Source organism: Dendrobates tinctorius, unplaced genomic scaffold, assembly GCF_039654945.1.
Source record: "Dendrobates tinctorius isolate UK_male_01 unplaced genomic scaffold, ASM3965494v1 ptg000108l, whole genome shotgun sequence".
In the NCBI taxonomy this organism is placed as follows: domain Eukaryota; kingdom Metazoa; phylum Chordata; class Amphibia; order Anura; family Dendrobatidae; genus Dendrobates; species Dendrobates tinctorius.
Genome location: NW_027361776.1, coordinates 662,978 through 681,945, shown reverse-complemented (window position 1 = coordinate 681,945; position 18,968 = coordinate 662,978).

Below are 18,968 nucleotides of genomic sequence, written 5' to 3'. Positions count from 1 at the left end.
ACTCCTCTCAACAGCCCAAACAAGTTTCTAAAAGGATGAGTTTGCAACTACTTTACTTTTGGAGAAAATTCAAAACATTCATTATTCAATAGGGCCCAAAATATCAAAAACCAGCGGTTTGAATGAACACACATTTCTTGGTAGAATCATGCAGGACTGAAATTTTTGATGTTTTTCTACTCCTCTCATGAGCCCAAACAAGTCTCTAAAAGCATGAGTTTGCAACTACTTTACTTTTGGAGAAAATTCAAAACATTCATTATTCAATAGAGCCCAATAGCAAAAACCAGCGTTTTGAATGAAGAATCACATTTCTTGGTAGAATCATGCAGGATTGAAATTTTTGATGTTTTTTTACTCCTCTCAACAGCAAAAACAAGTTTCTAAAAGGATGAGTTTGCAACTACTTTACTTTTGGAGAAAATTCAAAACATTCATTATTCAATAGGGCCCAAACTATCAAAAACCAGCGGTTTCAATGAACACACATTTCTTGGTAGAATCATGCAGGACTGAAATTTTTGATGTTTTTCTACTCCTCTCATGAGCCCAAACAAGTTTCTAAAAGCATGAGTTTGCAACTACTTTACTTTTGGAGAAAATTCAAAACATTCATTATTCAATAGAGCCCAATAGCAAAAATCAGGTTTTGAATGAAGAATCACATTTCTTGGTAGAATCATGCAGGATTGAAATTTTTGATGGTTTTTTACTCCTCTCAACAGCCCAAACAAGTTTCTAAAAGGATGAGTTTGCAACTACTTTACTTTTGGAGAAAATTCAAAACATTCATTATTCAATCGGGCCCAAAATATCAAAAAACAGCGATTTGAATAAACACACATTTCTTGGTAGAATCGTGCAGGACTGAAATTTTTGATATTTTTCTACTCCTCTCATGAGCCCAAACAAGTCTCTAAAAGGATGAGTTTTCAACTACTTTACTTTTGGAGAAAATTCAAAACATTCATTATTCAATAGAGCCCAATAGCAAAAATCAGGTTTTGAATGAAGAATCACATTTCTTGGTAGAATCATGCAGGATTGAAATTTTTGATGGTTTTTTACTCCTCTCAACAGCCCAAACAAGTTTGCAAAAGGATGAGTTTGCAACTACTTTACTTTTGGAGAAAATTCAAAACTTTCATTATTCAATAGGGCCCAAACTATCAAAAACCAGCGGTTTGAATGAACACACATTTCTTGGTAGAGTCGTGCAGGACTGAAATTTTTGATGTTTTTCTACTACTCTCATGAGCACAAACAAGACTCTAAAAGAATGAGTTTGCAACTACTTTACTTTTGGAGAAAATTCAAAACATTCATTATTCAATAGAGCCGAATAGCAAAAATCAGGTTTTGAATGAAGAATCACATTTCTTGGTAGAATCATGCAGGATTGAAATTTTTGATGTTTTTTTACTCCTCTCAAAAGCCCAAACAAGTTTATAAAAGGATGAGTTTGCAACTACTTTACTTTTGGAGAAAATTCAAAACATTCATTATTCAATAGGGCCCAAAATATCAAAAACCAGCGGATTGAATGAACACTCACATTTCTTGGTAGAATCGTGCAGGACTGAAATTTTTGATGTTTTTCTACTCCTCTCATGAGCCCAAACACGTCTCTAAAAGGATGAGTTTGCAATTACTTTACTTTTGGAGAAAATTCAAAACATTCATTATTCAATAGAGCCCATTAGCAAAAACCAGCGTTTTGAATGAAGAATCACATTTCTTGGTAGAATCATGCAGGATTGAAATTTTTGATGGTTTTTTACTCCTCTCAACAGCCCAAACAATTTTCTAAAAGGATGAGTTTTCAACTACTTTACTTTTGGAGAAAATTCAAAACATTCATTATTCAATAGGGCCCAAACTATCAAAATACAGCGGTTTGAATGAACACACATTTCTTGGTAGAATCATGCAGGACTGAAATTTTTGATGTTTTTCTACTCCTCTCATGAGCTCAAACAAGTCTCTAAAAGCATGAGTTTGCAACTACTTTACTTTTGGAGAAAATTCAAAACATTCATTATTCAATAGAGCCGAATAGCAAAAATCAGGTTTTGAATGAAGAATCACATTTCTTGGTAGAATCATGCAGGATTGAAATTTTTGATGGTTTTTTACTCCTCTCAACAGCCCAAACAAGTTTCTAAAAGGATGAGTTTGCAACTACTTTACTTTTGGAGAAAATTCAAAACATTCATTATTCAATAGAGCCCAATAGCAAAAATCAGGTTTTGAATGAAGAATCACATTTCTTGGTAGAATCATGCAGGATTGAAATTTTTGATGGTTTTTTACTCCTCTCAACAGCCCAAACAAGTTTCTAAAAGGATGAGTTTGCAACTACTTTACTTTTGGAGAAAATTCAAAACATTGATTATTCAATAGGGCCCAAAATATCAAAAACCAGCGATATGAATGAACACACATTTCTTGGTAGAATCGTGCAGGACTGAAATTTTTGATGTTTTTCTACTCCTCTCATGAGCCCAAACAATTCTCTAAAAGGATGAGTTTGCAACTACTTTACTTTTGGAGAAAATTCAAAACATTCATTATTCAATAGAGCCCAATAGCAAAAATCAGGTTTTGAATGAAGAATCATATTTCTTGGTAGAATCATGCAGGATTGAAATTTTTGATTGTTTTTTACTCCTCTCAACAGCCCAAACAAGTTTCTAAAAGGATGAGTTTGCAACTACTTTACTTTTGGAGAAAATTCAAAACATTCATTATTCAATAGAGCCCAATAGCAAAAATCAGGTTTTGAATGAAGAATCACATTTCTTGGTAGAATCATGCAGGACTGAAATTTTTGATGGTTTTTTACTCCTCTCAACAGCCCAAACAAGTTTCTAAAAGGATGAGTTTGCAACTACTTTACTTTTGGAGAAAATTCAAAACATTGATTATTCAATTGGGCCCAAAATATCAAAAACCAGCGGTTTGAATGAACACTCACATTTCTTAGTAGAATCGTGCAGGACTGAAATTTTTGATGTTTTTCTACTCCTCTCATGAGCCCAAACAAGTCTCTAAAAGGATGAGTTTTCAACTACTTTACTTTTGGAGAAAATTCAAAACATTCATTATTCAATAGAGCCTAATAGCAAAAACCAGCGTTTTGAATGAAGAATCACATTTCTTGGTAGAATCATGCAGGATTGAAATTTTTGATGGTTTTTTACTCCTCTCAACAGCCCAAACAAGTTTCTAAAAGGATGAGTTTGCAACTACTTTACTTTTGGAGAAAATTCAAAACATTCATTATTCAATAGGGCCCAAAATATCAAAAACCAGCGGTTTGAATGAACACACATTTCTTGGTAGAATCGTGCAGGACTGAAATTTTTGATGTTTTTCTACTCCTCTCATGAGCCCAAACAAGTCTCTAAAAGCATGAGTTTGCAACCACTTTACTTTTGGAGAAAATTCAAAACATTCATTATTCAATAGAGCCCAATAGAAAAAACCAGCGTTTTGAATGAAGAATCACATTTCTTGGTAGAATCATGCAGGATTGAAATTTTTGATGTTTTTTTACTCCTCTCAACAGCAAAAACAAGTTTCTAAAAGGATGAGTTTGCAACTACTTTACTTTTGGAGAAAATTCAAAACATTCATTATTCAATAGGGCCCAAACTATCAAAAACCAGCGGTTTCAATGAACACACATTTCTTGGTAGAATCATGCAGGACTGAAATTTTTGATGTTTTTCTACTCCTCTCATGAGCCCAAACAAGTCTCTAAAAGCATGAGTTTGCAACTACTTTACTTTTGGAGAAAATTCAAAACATTCATTATTCAATAGAGCCCAATAGCAAAAATCAGGTTTTGAATGAAGAATCACATTTCTTGGTAGAATCATGCAGGATTGAAATTTTTGATGGTTTTTTACTCCTCTCAACAGCCCAAACAAGTTTCTAAAAGGATGAGTTTGCAACTACTTTACTTTTGGAGAAAATTCAAAACATTCATTATTCAATAGGGCCCAAAATATCAAAAACCAGCGGTTTGAATGAACACACATTTCTTGGTAGAATCGTGCAGGACTGAAATTTTTGATGTTTTTCTACTCCTCTCATGAGCCCAAACAAGTCTCTAAAAGGATGAGTTTGCAACTACTTTACTTTTGGAGAAAATTCAAAACATTCATTATTCAATAGAGCCCAATAGCAAAAATCAGGTTTTGAATGAAGAATCATATTTCTTGGTAGAATCATGCAGGATTGAAATTTTTGATTGTTTTTTACTCCTCTCAACAGCCCAAACAAGTTTCTAAAAGGATGAGTTGCAACTAGTTTACTTTTGGAGAAAATTCAAAACATTCATTATTCAATAGAGCCCAATAGCAAAAATCAGGTTTTGAATGAAGAATCACATTTCTTGGTAGAATCATGCAGGATTGAAATTTTTGATGGTTTTTTACTCCTCTCAACAGCCCAAACAAGTTTCTAAAAGGATGAGTTTGCAACTACTTTACTTTTGGAGAAAATTCAAAACATTGATTTTTCAATTGGGCCCAAAATATCAAAAACCAGCGGTTTGAATGAACACTCACATTTCTTGGTAGAATCGTGCAGGACTGAAATTTTTGATGTTTTTCTACTCCTCTCATGAGCCCAAACAAGTCTCTAAAAGGATGAGTTTTCAACTACTTTACTTTTGGAGAAAATTCAAAACATTCATTATTCAATAGAGCCTAATAGCAAAAACCAGCGTTTTGAATGAAGAATCACATTTCTTGGTAGAATCATGCAGGATTGAAATTTTTGATGGTTTTTTACTCCTCTCAACAGCCCAAACAAGTTTCTAAAAGGATGAGTTTGCAACTACTTTACTTTTGGAGAAAATTCAAAACATTCATTATTCAATAGGGCCCAAAATATCAAAAACCAGCGGTTTGAATGAACACACATTTCTTGGTAGAATCATGCATGACTGAAATTTTTGATGTTTTTCTACTCCTCTCATGAGCCCAAACAAGTCTCTAAAAGCATGAGTTTGCAACTACTTTACTTTTGGAGAAAATTCAAAACATTCATTATTCAATAGAGCCCAATAGAAAAAACCAGCGTTTTGAATGAAGAATCACATTTCTTGGTAGAATCATGCAGGATTGAAATTTTTGATGTTTTTTTACTCCTCTCAACAGCAAAAACAAGTTTCTAAAAGGATGAGTTTGCAACTACTTTACTTTTGGAGAAAATTCAAAACATTCATTATTCAATAGGGCCCAAACTATCAAAAACCAGCGGTTTCAATGAACACACATTTCTTGGTAGAATCATGCAGGACTGAAATTTTTGATGTTTTTCTACTCCTCTCATGAGCCCAAACAAGTTTCTAAAAGCATGAGTTTGCAACTACTTTACTTTTGGAGAAAATTCAAAACATTCATTATTCAATAGAGCCCAATAGCAAAAATCAGGTTTTGAATGAAGAATCACATTTCTTGGTAGAATCATGCAGGATTGAAATTTTTGATGGTTTTTTACTCCTCTCAACAGCCCAAACAAGTTTCTAAAAGGATGAGTTTGCAACTACTTTACTTTTGGAGAAAATTCAAAACATTCATTATTCAATAGGGCCCAAAATATCAAAAAACAGCGGTTTGAATGAACACACATTTCTTGGTAGAATCGTGCAGGACTGAAATTTTTGATGTTTTTCTACTCCTCTCATGAGCCCAAACAAGTCTCTAAAAGGATGAGTTTGCAACTACTTTACTTTTGGAGAAAATCCAAAACATTCATTATTCAATAGAACCCAATAGCAAAAATCAGGTTTTGAATGAAGAATCACATTTCTTGGTAGAATCATATCATGCAGGATTGAAATTTTTGATGGTTTTTTACTCCTCTCAACAGCCCAAACAAGTTTCTAAAAGGATGAGTTTGCAACTACTTTACTTTTGGAGAAAATTCAAAACATTCATTATTCAATAGGGCCCAAAATATCAAAAACCGCGGTTTGAATGAACACACATTTCTTGGTAGAATCATGCAGGACTGAAATTTTTGATGTTTTTCTACTCCTCTCATGAGCCCAAACAAGTCTCTAAAAGGATGAGTTTGCAACTACTTTACTTTTGGAGAAAATTCAAAACATTCATTATTCAATAGAGCCCATTAGCAAAAACCAGCGTTTTGAATGAAGAATCACATTTCTTGGTAGAATCATGCAGGATTGAAATTTTTGATGGTTTTTTACTCCTCTCAACAGCCCAAACAATTTTCTAATAGGATGAGTTTGCAACTACTTTACTTTTGGAGAAAATTCAAAACATTCATTATTCAATAGGGCCCAAACTATCAAAAACCAGCGGATTGAATGAACACTCACATTTCTTGGTAGAATCGTGCAGGACTGAAATTTTTGATGTTTTTCTACTCCTCTCATGAGCCCAAACAAGACTCTAAAAGGATGAGTTTGCAATTACTTTACTTTTGGAGAAAATTCAAAACATTCATTATTCAATAGAGCCCATTAGCAAAAACCAGCGTTTTGAATGAAGAATCACATTTCTTGGTAGAATCATGCAGGATTGAAATTTTTGATGGTTTTTTACTCCTCTCAACAGCCCAAACAATTTTCTAAAAGGATGAGTTTGCAACTACTTTACTTTTGGAGAAAATTCAAAACATTCATTATTCAATAGGGCCCAAAATATCAAAAAACAGCGGTTTGAATGAACACACATTTCTTGGTAGAATCGTGCAGGACTGAAATTTTTGATGTTTTTCTACTCCTCTCATGAGCCCAAACAAGTCTCTAAAAGGATGAGTTTGCAACTACTTTACTTTTGGAGAAAATTCAAAACATTCATTATTCAATAGAACCCAATAGCAAAAATCAGGTTTTGAATGAAGAATCACATTTCTTGGTAGAATCATATCATGCAGGATTGAAATTTTTGATGGTTTTTTACTCCTCTCAACAGCCCAAACAAGTTTCTAAAAGGATGAGTTTGCAACTACTTTACTTTTGGAGAAAATTCAAAACATTCATTATTCAATAGGGCCCAAAATATCAAAAACCGCGGTTTGAATGAACACACATTTCTTGGTAGAATCATGCAGGACTGAAATTTTTGATGTTTTTCTACTCCTCTCATGAGCCCAAACAAGTCTCTAAAAGGATGAGTTTGCAACTACTTTACTTTTGGAGAAAATTCAAAACATTCATTATTCAATAGAGCCTAATAGCAAAAACCAGCGTTTTGAATGAAGAATCACATTTCTTGGTAGAATCATGCAGGATTGAAATTTTTGATGGTTTTTTACTCCTCTCAACAGCCCAAACAAGTTTCTAAAAGGATGAGTTTGCAACTACTTTACTATTGGAGAAAATTCAAAACATTCATTATTCAATAGGGCCCAAACTATCAAAAACCAGCGGTTTGAATGAACACACATTTCTTGGTAGAATCATGCAGGACTGAAATTTTTGATGTTTTTCTACTCCTCTCATGAGTCCAAAACAAGTCTCTAAAAGCATGAGTTTGCAACTACTTTACTTTTGGAGAAAATTCAAAACATTCATTATTCAATAGAGCCCAATAGCAAAAATCAGGTTTTGAATGAAGAATCACATTTCTTGGTAGAATCATGCAGGATTGAAATTTTTGATGGTTTTTTACTTCTCTCAACAGCCCAAACAAGTTTCTAAAAGGATGAGTTTGCAACTACTTTACTTTTGGAGAAAATTCAAAACATTCATTTTTCAAAAGGGCCCAAAATATCAAAAACCAGCGGTTTGAATGAACACACATTTCTTGGTAGAATCGTGCAGGACTGAAATTTTTGATGTTTTTCTACTCCTCTCATGAGCCCAAACAAGTCTCTAAAAGGATGAGTTTGCAACTACTTTACTTTTGGAGAAAATTCAAAACATTCATTATTCAATAGGGCCCAAAATATCAAAAACCGCGGTTTGAATGAACACACATTTCTTGGTAGAATCATGCAGGACTGAAATTTTTGATATTTTTCTACTCCTCTCATGAGCCCAAACAAGTCTCTAAAAGGATGAGTTTGCAACTACTTTACTTTTGGAGAAAATTCAAAACATTCATTATTCAATAGAGCCTAATAGCAAAAACCAGCGTTTTGAATGAAGAATCACATTTCTTGGTAGAATCATGCAGGATTGAAATTTTTGATGGTTTTTTACTCCTCTCAACAGCCCAAACAAGTTTCTAAAAGGATGAGTTTGCAACTACTTTACTATTGGAGAAAATTCAAAACATTCATTATTCAATAGGGCCCAAACTATCAAAAACCAGCGGTTTGAATGAACACACATTTCTTGGTAGAATCATGCAGGACTGAAATTTTTGATGTTTTTCTACTCCTCTCATGAGTCCAAAACAAGTCTCTAAAAGCATGAGTTTGCAACTACTTTACTTTTGGAGAAAATTCAAAACATTCATTATTCAATAGAGCCCAATAGCAAAAATCAGGTTTTGAATGAAGAATCACATTTCTTGGTAGAATCATACAGGATTGAAATTTTTGATGGTTTTTTACTTCTCTCAACAGCCCAAACAAGTTTCTAAAAGGATGAGTTTGCAACTACTTTACTTTTGGAGAAAATTCAAAACATTCATTTTTCAAAAGGGCCCAAAATATCAAAAACCAGCGGTTTGAATGAACACACATTTCTTGGTAGAATCGTGCAGGACTGAAATTTTTGATGTTTTTCTACTCCTCTCATGAGCCCAAACAAGTCTCTAAAAGGATGAGTTTGCAACTACTTTACTTTTGGAGAAAATTCAAAACATTCATTATTCAATAGAGCCCAATAGAAAAAATGAGGTTTTGAATGAAGAATCACATTTCTTGGTAGAATCATGCAAGATTGAAATTTTTGATGGTTTTTTACTCCTCTCAACAGCCCAAACAAGTTTCTAAAAGGATGAGTTTGCAACTACTTTACTTTTGGAGAAAATTCAAAACATTCATTATTCAATAGGGCCCAAACTGTCAAAAACCAGCGGTTTGAATGAACACACATTTCTTGGTAGAATCATGAAGGACTGAAATTTTTGATGTTTTTCTACTCCTCTCATGAGCCCAAACAAGTCTCTAAAAGCATGAGTTTGCAACTACTTTACTTTTGGAGAAAATTCAAAACATTCATTATTCAATAGAGCCCAATAGCAAAAATCAGGTTTTGAATGAAGAATCACATTTCTTGGTAGAATCATGCTGGATTGAAATTTTTGATGGTTTTTTACTCCTCTCAACAGCCCAAACAAGTTTCTAAAAGGATGAGTCTGCAACTACTTTACTTTTGGAGAAAATTCAAAACATTCATTATTCAATAGGGCCCAAAATATCAAAAATCAGCGGTTTGAATGAACACACATTTCTTGGTAGAATCATGCAGGACTGAAATTTTTGATGTTTTTCTACTTCTCTCATGAGCCCAAACAAGTCTCTAAAAGGATGAGTTTGCAACTACTTTACTTTTGGAGAAAATTCAAAACATTCAATATTCAATAGAGCTCAATAGCAAAAACCAGCGTTTTGAATGAAGAATCACATTTCTTGGTAGAATCATGCAGGATTGAAATTTTTGATGGGTTTTTACTCCTCTCAACAGCCCAAACAAGTTTCTAAAAGGATGAGTTTGCAACTACTTTACTTTTGGAGAAAATTCAAAACATTCATTATTCAATAGGGCCCAAACTATCAAAAACCAGCGGTTTCAATGAACACACATTTCTTGGTAGAATCATGCAAGACTGAAATTTTTGATGTTTTTCTACTCCTCTCATGAGCCCAAACAAGTCTCTAAAAGCATGAGTTTGCAACTACTTTACTTTTGGAGAAAATTCAAAACATTCAATATTCAATAGAGCCCAATAGAAAAAATGAGGTTTTGAATGAAGAATCACATTTCTTGGTAGAATCATGCAAAATTGAAATTTTTGATGGTTTTTTACTCCTCTCAACAGCCCAAACAAGTTTCTAAAAGGATGAGTTTGCAACTACTTTACTTTTGGAGAAAATTCAAAACATTCATTATTCAATAGGGCCCAAACTGTCAAAAACCAGCGGTTTGAATGAACACACATTTCTTGGTAGAATCATGCAGGACTGAAATTTTTGATGTTTTTCTACTCCTCTCATGAGCCCAAACAAGTCTCTAAAAGCATGAGTTTGCAACTACTTTACTTTTGGAGAAAATTCAAAACATTCATTATTCAATAGAGCCCAATAGCAAAAATCAGGTTTTGAATGAAGAATCATATTTCTTGGTAGAATCATGCAGGATTGAAATTTTTGATGGTTTTTTACTCCTCTCAACAGCCCAAACAAGTTTCTAAAAGGATGAGTTTGCAAATACTTTACTTTTGGAGAAAATTCAAAACATTCATTATTCAATAGGGCCCAAAATATCAAAAACCAGCGATTTGAATGAACACACATTTCTTGGTAGAATCATGCAGGACTGAAATTTTTGATGTTTTTCTACTCCGCTCATGAGCTCAAACAAGTCTCTAAAAGCATGAGTTTGCAACTACTTTACTTTTGGAGAAAATTCAAAACATTCATTATTCAATAGAGCCCAATAGCAAAAATCAGGTTTTGAATGAAGAATCACATTTCTTGGTAGAATCATGCAGGATTGAAATTTTTGATGGTTTTTTACTCCTCTCAACAGCCCAAACAAGTTTCTAAAAGGATGAGTTTGCAACTACTTTACTTTTGGAGAAAATTCAAAACATTCATTATTCAATAGGGCCCAAAATATCAAAAACCAGCGGTTTGAATGAACACACATTTCTTGGTAGAATCATGCAGGACTGAAATTTTTGATGTTTTTCTACTTCTCTCATGAGCCCAAACAAGTCTCTAAAAGGATGAGTTTGCAACTACTTTACTTTTGGAGAAAATTCAAAACATTCATTATTCAATAGAGCCCAATAGCAAAAATCAGGTTTTGAATGAAGAATCACATTTCTTGGTAGAATCATGCAGGATTGAAATTTTTGATTGTTTTTTACGCCTCTCAACAGCCCAAACAAGTTTCTAAAAGGATGAGTTTGCAACTACTTTACTTTTGGAGAAAATTCAAAACATTCATTATTCAATAGGGCCCAAAATATCAAAAACCAGCGATTTGAATGAACACACATTTCTTGGTAGAATCGTGCAGGACTGAAATTTTTGATGTTTTTCTACTCCTCTCATGAGCCCAAACAAGTCTCTAAAAGGATGAGTTTGCAACTACTTTACTTTTGGAGAAAATTCAAAACATTCATTATTCAATAGAGCCCAATAGCAAAAACCAACGTTTTGAATGAAGAATCACATTTCTTGGTAGAATCATGCAGGATTGAAATTTTTGATGGTTTTTTACTCCTCTCAACAGCCCAAACAAGTTTCTAAAAGGATGAGTTTGCAACTACTTTACTTTTGGAGAAAATTCAAAACATTCATTATTCAATAGGGCCCAAACTATCAAAAACCAGCGGTTTGAATGAACACACATTTCTTGGTAGAATCATGCAGGACTGAAATATTTGATGTTTTTCTACTCCTCTCATGAGCCCAAACAAGTCACTAAAAGCATGAGTTTGCAACTACTTTACTTTTGGAGAAAATTCAAAACATTCATTATTCAATAGAGCCCAATAGCAAAAATCAGGTTTTGAATGAAGAATCACATTTCTTGGTAGAATCATGCAGGATTGAAATTTTTGATGGTTTTTTACTCCTCTCAACAGCCCAAACAAGTTTCTAAAAGGATGAGTTTGCAACTACTTTACTTTTGGAGAAAATTTAAAACATTCATTATTCAATAGGGCCCAAACTATCAAAAACTAGCGGTTTGAATGAACACACATTTCTTGGTAGAGTCGTGCAGGACTGAAATTTTTGATGTTTTTCTACTCCTCTCATGAGCCCAAACAAGACTCTAAAAGGATGAGTTTGCAACTACTTTACTTTTGGAGAAAATTCAAAACATTCATTATTCAATAGAGCCCAATAGCAAAAATCAGGTTTTGAATGAAGAATCACATTTCTTGGTAGAATCATGCAGGATTGAAATTTTTGATGGTTTTTTACTCCTCTCAAAAGCCCAAACAAGTTTCTAAAAGGATGAGTTTGCAACTACTTTACTTTTGGAGAAAATTCAAAACATTCATTATTCAATAGGGCCCAAAATATCAAAAACCAGCGATTTGAATAAACACACATTTCTTGGTAGAATCGTGCAGGACTGAAATTTTTGATATTTTTCTACTCCTCTCATGAGCCCAAACAAGTCTCTACAAGGATGAGTTTTCAACTACTTTACTTTTGGAGAAAATTCAAAACATTCATTATTCAATAGAGCCCAATAGCAAAAATCAGGTTTTGAATGAAGAATCACATTTCTTGGTAGAATCATGCAGGATTGAAATTTTTGATGGTTTTTTACTCCTCTCAACAGCCCAAACAAGTTTCTAAAAGGATGAGTTTGCAACTATTTTACTTTTGGAGAAAATTCAAAACATTCATTATTCAATAGGGCCCAAACTATCAAAAACTAGCGGTTTGAATGAACACACATTTCTTGGTAGAGTCGTGCATGACTGAAATTTTTGATGTTTTTCTACTCCTCTCATGAGCCCAAACAAGACTCTAAAAGGATGAGTTTGCAACTACTTTACTTTTGGAGAAAATTCAAAACATTCATTATTCAATAGAGCCCATTAGCAAAAACCAGCGTTTTGAATGAAGAATCACATTTCTTGGTAGAATCATGCAGGATTGAAATTTTTGATGGTTTTTTACTCCTCTCAACAGCCCAAACAATTTTCTAAAAGGATGAGTTTGCAACTACTTTACTTTTGGAGAAAATTCAAAACATTCATTATTCAATAGGGCCCAAAATATCAAAAACCAGCGGTTTGAATGAACACACATTTCTTGGTAGAATCGTGCAGGACTGAAATTTTTGATGTTTTTCTACTCCTCTCATGAGCCCAAACAAGTCTCTAAAAGGATGAGTTTGCAACTACTTTACTTTTGGAGAAAATTCAAAACATTCATTATTCAATAGAACCCAATAGCAAAAATCAGGTTTTGAATGAAGAATCACATTTCTTGGTAGAATCATATCATGCAGGATTGAAATTTTTGATGGTTTTTTACTCCTCTCAACAGCCCAAACAAGTTTCTAAAAGGATGAGTTTGCAACTACTTTACTTTTGGAGAAAATTCAAAACATTCATTATTCAATAGGGCCCAAAATATCAAAAACCAGCGGTTTGAATGAACACACATTTCTTGGTAGAATCATGCAGGACTGAAATTTTTGATGTTTTTCTACTCCTCTCATGAGCCCAAACAAGTCTCTAAAAGGATGAGTTTGCAACTACTTTACTTTTGGAGAAAATTCAAAACATTCATTATTCAATAGAGCCCAATAGCAAAAACCAGCGTTTTGAATGAAGAATCACATTTCTTGGTAGAATCATGCAGGATTGAAATTTTTGATGGGTTTTTACTCCTCTCAACAGCCCAAACAAGTTTCTAAAAGGATGAGTTTGCAACTACTTTACTTTTGGAGAAAATTCAAAACATTCATTATTCAATAGGGCCCAATAGCAAAAATCAGGTTTTGAATGAAGAATCACATTTCTTGGTAGAATCATGCAGGATTGAAATTTTTGATGGTTTTTTACTCCTCTCAACAGCCCAAACAAGTTTCTAAAAGGATGAGTTTGCAACTACTTTACTTTTGGAGAAAATTCAAAACATTCATTATTCAATAGGGCCCAAAATATCAAAAACCAGCGATTTGAATAAACACACATTTCTTGGTAGAATCGTGCAGGACTGAAATTTTTGATATTTTTCTACTCCTCTCATGAGCCCAAACAAGTCTCTACAAGGATGAGTTTTCAACTACTTTACTTTTGGAGAAAATTCAAAACATTCATTATTCAATAGAGCCCAATAGCAAAAATCAGGTTTTGAATGAAGAATCACATTTCTTGGTAGAATCATGCAGGATTGAAATTTTTGATGGTTTTTTACTCCTCTCAACAGCCCAAACAAGTTTCTAAAAGGATGAGTTTGCAACTACTTTACTTTTGGAGAAAATTTAAAACATTCATTATTCAATAGGGCCCAAACTATCAAAAACTAGCGGTTTGAATGAACACACATTTCTTGGTAGAGTCGTGCAGGACTGAAATTTTTGATGTTTTTCTACTCCTCTCATGAGCCCAAACAAGACTCTAAAAGGATGAGTTTGCAACTACTTTACTTTTGGAGAAAATTCAAAACATTCATTATTCAATAGAGCCGAATAGCAAAAATCAGGTTTTGAATGAAGAATCACATTTCTTGGTAGAATCATGCAGGATTGAAATTTTTGATGGTTTTTTACTCCTCTCAAAAGCCCAAACAAGTTTCTAAAAGGATGAGTTTGCAACTACTTTACTTTTGGAGAAAATACAAAACATTCATTATTCAATAGGGCCCAAAATATCAAAAACCAGCGATTTGAATAAACACACATTTCTTGGTAGAATCGTGCAGGACTGAAATTTTTGATATTTTTCTACTCCTCTCATGAGCCCAAACAAGTCTCAACAAGGATGAGTTTTCAACTACTTTACTTTTGGAGAAAATTCAAAACATTCATTATTCAATAGAGCCCAATAGCAAAAATCAGGTTTTGAATGAAGAATCACATTTCTTGGTAGAATCATGCAGGATTGAAATTTTTGATGGTTTTTTACTCCTCTCAACAGCCCAAACAAGTTTCTAAAAGGATGAGTTTGCAACTACTTTACTTTTGGAGAAAATTCAAAACATTCATTATTCAATAGGGCCCAAAATATCAAAAACCAGCGGTTTGAATGAACACATATTTCTTGATAGAATCATGCAGGACTGAAATTTTTGATGTTTTTCTACTCCTCTCATGAGCTCAAACAAGTCTCTAAAAGCATGAGTTTGCAACTACTTTACTTTTGGAGAAAATTCAAAACATTCATTATTCAATAGAGCCCAATAGCAAAAATCAGGTTTTGAATGAAGAATCACATTTCTTGGTAGAATCATGCTGGATTGAAATTTTTGATGGTTTTTTACTCCTCTCAACAGCCCAAACAAGTTTCTAAAAGGATGAGTTTGCAACTACTTTACTTTTGGAGAAAATTCAAAACATTCATTATTCAATAGGGCCCAAAATATCAAAAATCAGCGGTTTGAGTGAACACACATTTCTTGGTAGAATCATGCAGGACTGAAATTTTTGATGTTTTTCTACTTCTCTCATGAGCCCAAACAAGTCTCTAAAAGGATGAGTTTGCAACTACTTTACTTTTGGAGAAAATTCAAAACATTCATTATTCAATAGAGCTCAATAGCAAAAACCAGCGTTTTGAATGAAGAATCACATTTCTTGGTAGAATCATGCAGGATTGAAATTTTTGATGGGTTTTTACTCCTCTCAACAGCCCAAACAAGTTTCTAAAAGGATGAGTTTGCAACTACTTTACTTTTGGAGAAAATTCAAAACATTCATTATTCAATAGGGCCCAAACTATCAAAAACCAGCGGTTTCAATGAACACACATTTCTTGGTAGAATCATGCAAGACTGAAATTTTTGATGTTTTTCTACTCCTCTCATGAGCCCAAACAAGTCTCTAAAAGCATGAGTTTGCAACTACTTTACTTTTGGAGAAAATTCAAAACATTCAATATTCAATAGAGCCCAATAGAAAAAATGAGGTTTTGAATGAAGAATCACATTTCTTGGTAGAATCATGCAAGATTGAAATTTTTGATGGTTTTTTACTCCTCTCAACAGCCCAAACAAGTTTCTAAAAGGATGAGTTTGCAACTACTTTACTTTTGGAGAAAATTCAAAACATTCATTATTCAATAGGGCCCAAACTGTCAAAAACCAGCGGTTTGAATGAACACACATTTCTTGGTAGAATCATGCAGGACTGAAATTTTTGATGTTTTTCTACTCCTCTCATGAGCCCAAACAAGTCTCTAAAAGCATGAGTTTGCAACTACTTTACTTTTGGAGAAAATTCAAAACATTCATTATTCAATAGAGCCCAATAGCAAAAATCAGGTTTTGAATGAAGAATCATATTTCTTGGTAGAATCATGCAGGATTGAAATTTTTGATGGTTTTTTACTCCTCTCAACAGCCCAAACAAGTTTCTAAAAGGATGAGTTTGCAAATACTTTACTTTTGGAGAAAATTCAAAACATTCATTATTCAATAGGGCCCAAAATATCAAAAACCAGCGGTTTGAATGAACACACATTTCTTGGTAGAATCATGCAGGACTGAAATTTTTGATGTTTTTCTACTCCGCTCATGAGCTCAAACAAGTCTCTAAAAGCATGAGTTTGCAACTACTTTACTTTTGGAGAAAATTCAAAACATTCATTATTCAATAGAGCGCAATAGCAAAAACCAGCGTTTTGAATGAAGAATCACATTTCTTGGTAGAATCATGCAGGATTGAAATTTTTGATGGGTTTTTACTCCTCTCAACAGCCCAAACAAGTTTCTAAAAGGATGAGTTTGCAACTACTTTACTTTTGGAGAAAATTCAAAACATTCATTATTCAATAGGGCCCAAACTATCAAAAACCAGCGGTTTTAATGAACACACATTTCTTGGTAGAATCATGCAAGACTGAAATTTTTGATGTTTTTCTACTCCTCTCATGAGCCCAAACAAGTCTCTAAAAGCATGAGTTTGCAACTACTTTACTTTTGGAGAAAATTCAAAACATTCATTATTCAATAGGGCCCAAAATATCAAAAACCAGCGATTTGAATGAACACACATTTCTTGGTAGAATCGTGCAGGACTGAAATTTTTGATGTTTTTCTACTCCTCTCATGAGCCCAAACAAGTCTCTAAAAGGATGAGTTTGCAACTACTTTACTTTTGGAGAAAATTCAAGACATTCATTATTCAATAGAGCCCAATAGCAAAAACCAACGTTTTGATTGAAGAATCACATTTCTTGGTAGAATCATGCAGGATTGAAATTTTTGATGGTTTTTTACTCCTCTCATGAGCCCAAACAAGTCACTAAAAGCATGAGTTTGCAACTACTTTACTTTTGGAGAAAATTCAAAACATTCATTATTCAATAGAGCCCAATAGCAAAAATCAGGTTTTGAATGAAGAATCACATTTCTTGGTAGAATCATGCAGGATTGAAATTTTTGATGGTTTTTTACTCCTCTCAACAGCCCAAACAAGTTTCTAAAAGGATGAGTTTGCAACTACTTTACTTTTGGAGAAAATTCAAAACATTCATTATTCAATAGGGCCCAAAATATCAAAAACCAGCGATTTGAATAAACACACATTTCTTGGTAGAATCGTGCAGGACTGAAATTTTTGATATTTTTCTACTCCTCTCATGAGCCCAAACAAGTCTCTACAAGGATGAGTTTTCAACTACTTTACTTTTGGAGAAAATTCAAAACATTCATTATTCAATAGAGCCCAATAGCAAAAATCAGGTTTTGAATGAAGAATCACATTTCTTGGTAGAATCATGCAGGATTGAAATTTTTGATGGTTTTTTACTCCTCTCAACAGCCCAAACAAGTTTCTAAAAGGATGAGTTTGCAACTACTTTACTTTTGGAGAAAATTTAAAACATTCATTATTCAATAGGGCCCAAACTATCAAAAACTAGCGGTTTGAATGAACACACATTTCTTGGTAGAGTCGTGCAGGACTGAAATTTTTGATGTTTTTCTACTCCTCTCATGAGTCCAAACAAGACTCTAAAAGGATGAGTTTGCAACTACTTTACTTTTGGAGAAAATTCAAAACATTCATTATTCAATAGAGCCGAGTAGCAAAAATCAGGTTTTGAATGAAGAATCACATTTCTTGGTAGAATCATGCAGGATTGAAATTTTTGATGGTTTTTTACTCCTCTCAAAAGCCCAAACAAGTTTCTAAAAGGATGAGTTTGCAACTACTTTACTTTTGGAGAAAATTCAAAACATTCATTATTCAATAGGGCCCAAAATATCAAAAACCAGCGATTTGAATAAACACACATTTCTTGGTAGAATCGTGCAGGACTGAAATTTTTGATATTTTTCTACTCCTCTCATGAGCCCAAACAAGTCTCTACAAGGATGAGTTTTCAACTACTTTACTTTTGGAGAAAATTCAAAACATTCATTATTCAATAGAGCCCAATAGCAAAAATCAGGTTTTGAATGAAGAATCACATTTCTTGGTAGAATCATGCAGGATTGAAATTTTTGATGGTTTTTTACTCCTCTCAACAGCCCAAACAAGTTTCTAAAAGGATGAGTTTGCAACTACTTTACTTTTGGAGAAAATTCAAAACATTCATTATTCAATAGAGCTCAATAGCAAAAACCAGCGTTTTGAATGAAGAATCACATTTCTTGGTAGAATCATGCAGGATTGAAATTTTTGATTTTTTTTTACTCCTCTCAACAGCCCAAACAAGTTTCTAAAAGGATGAGTTTGCAACTACTTTACTTTTGGAGAAAATTCAAAACATTCATTATTCAATAGGGCCCAAACTATCAAAAACCAGCGGTTTCAATGAACACACATTTCTTGGTAGAATCATGCAAGACTGAAATTTTTGATGTTTTTCTACTCCTCTCATGAGCCCAAACAAGTCTCTAAAAGGATGAGTTTGCAACTACTTTACTTTTGGAGAAAATTCAAAACATTCATTATTCAATAGAGCGCAATAGCAAAAACCAGCGTTTTGAATGAAGAATCACATTTCTTGGTAGAATCATGCAGGATTGAAATTTTTGATGGGTTTTTACTCCTCTCAACAGCCCAAACAAGTTTCTAAAAGGATGAGTTTGCAACTACTTTACTTTTGGAGAAAATTCAAAACATTCATTATTCAATAGGGCCCAAACTATCAAAAACCAGC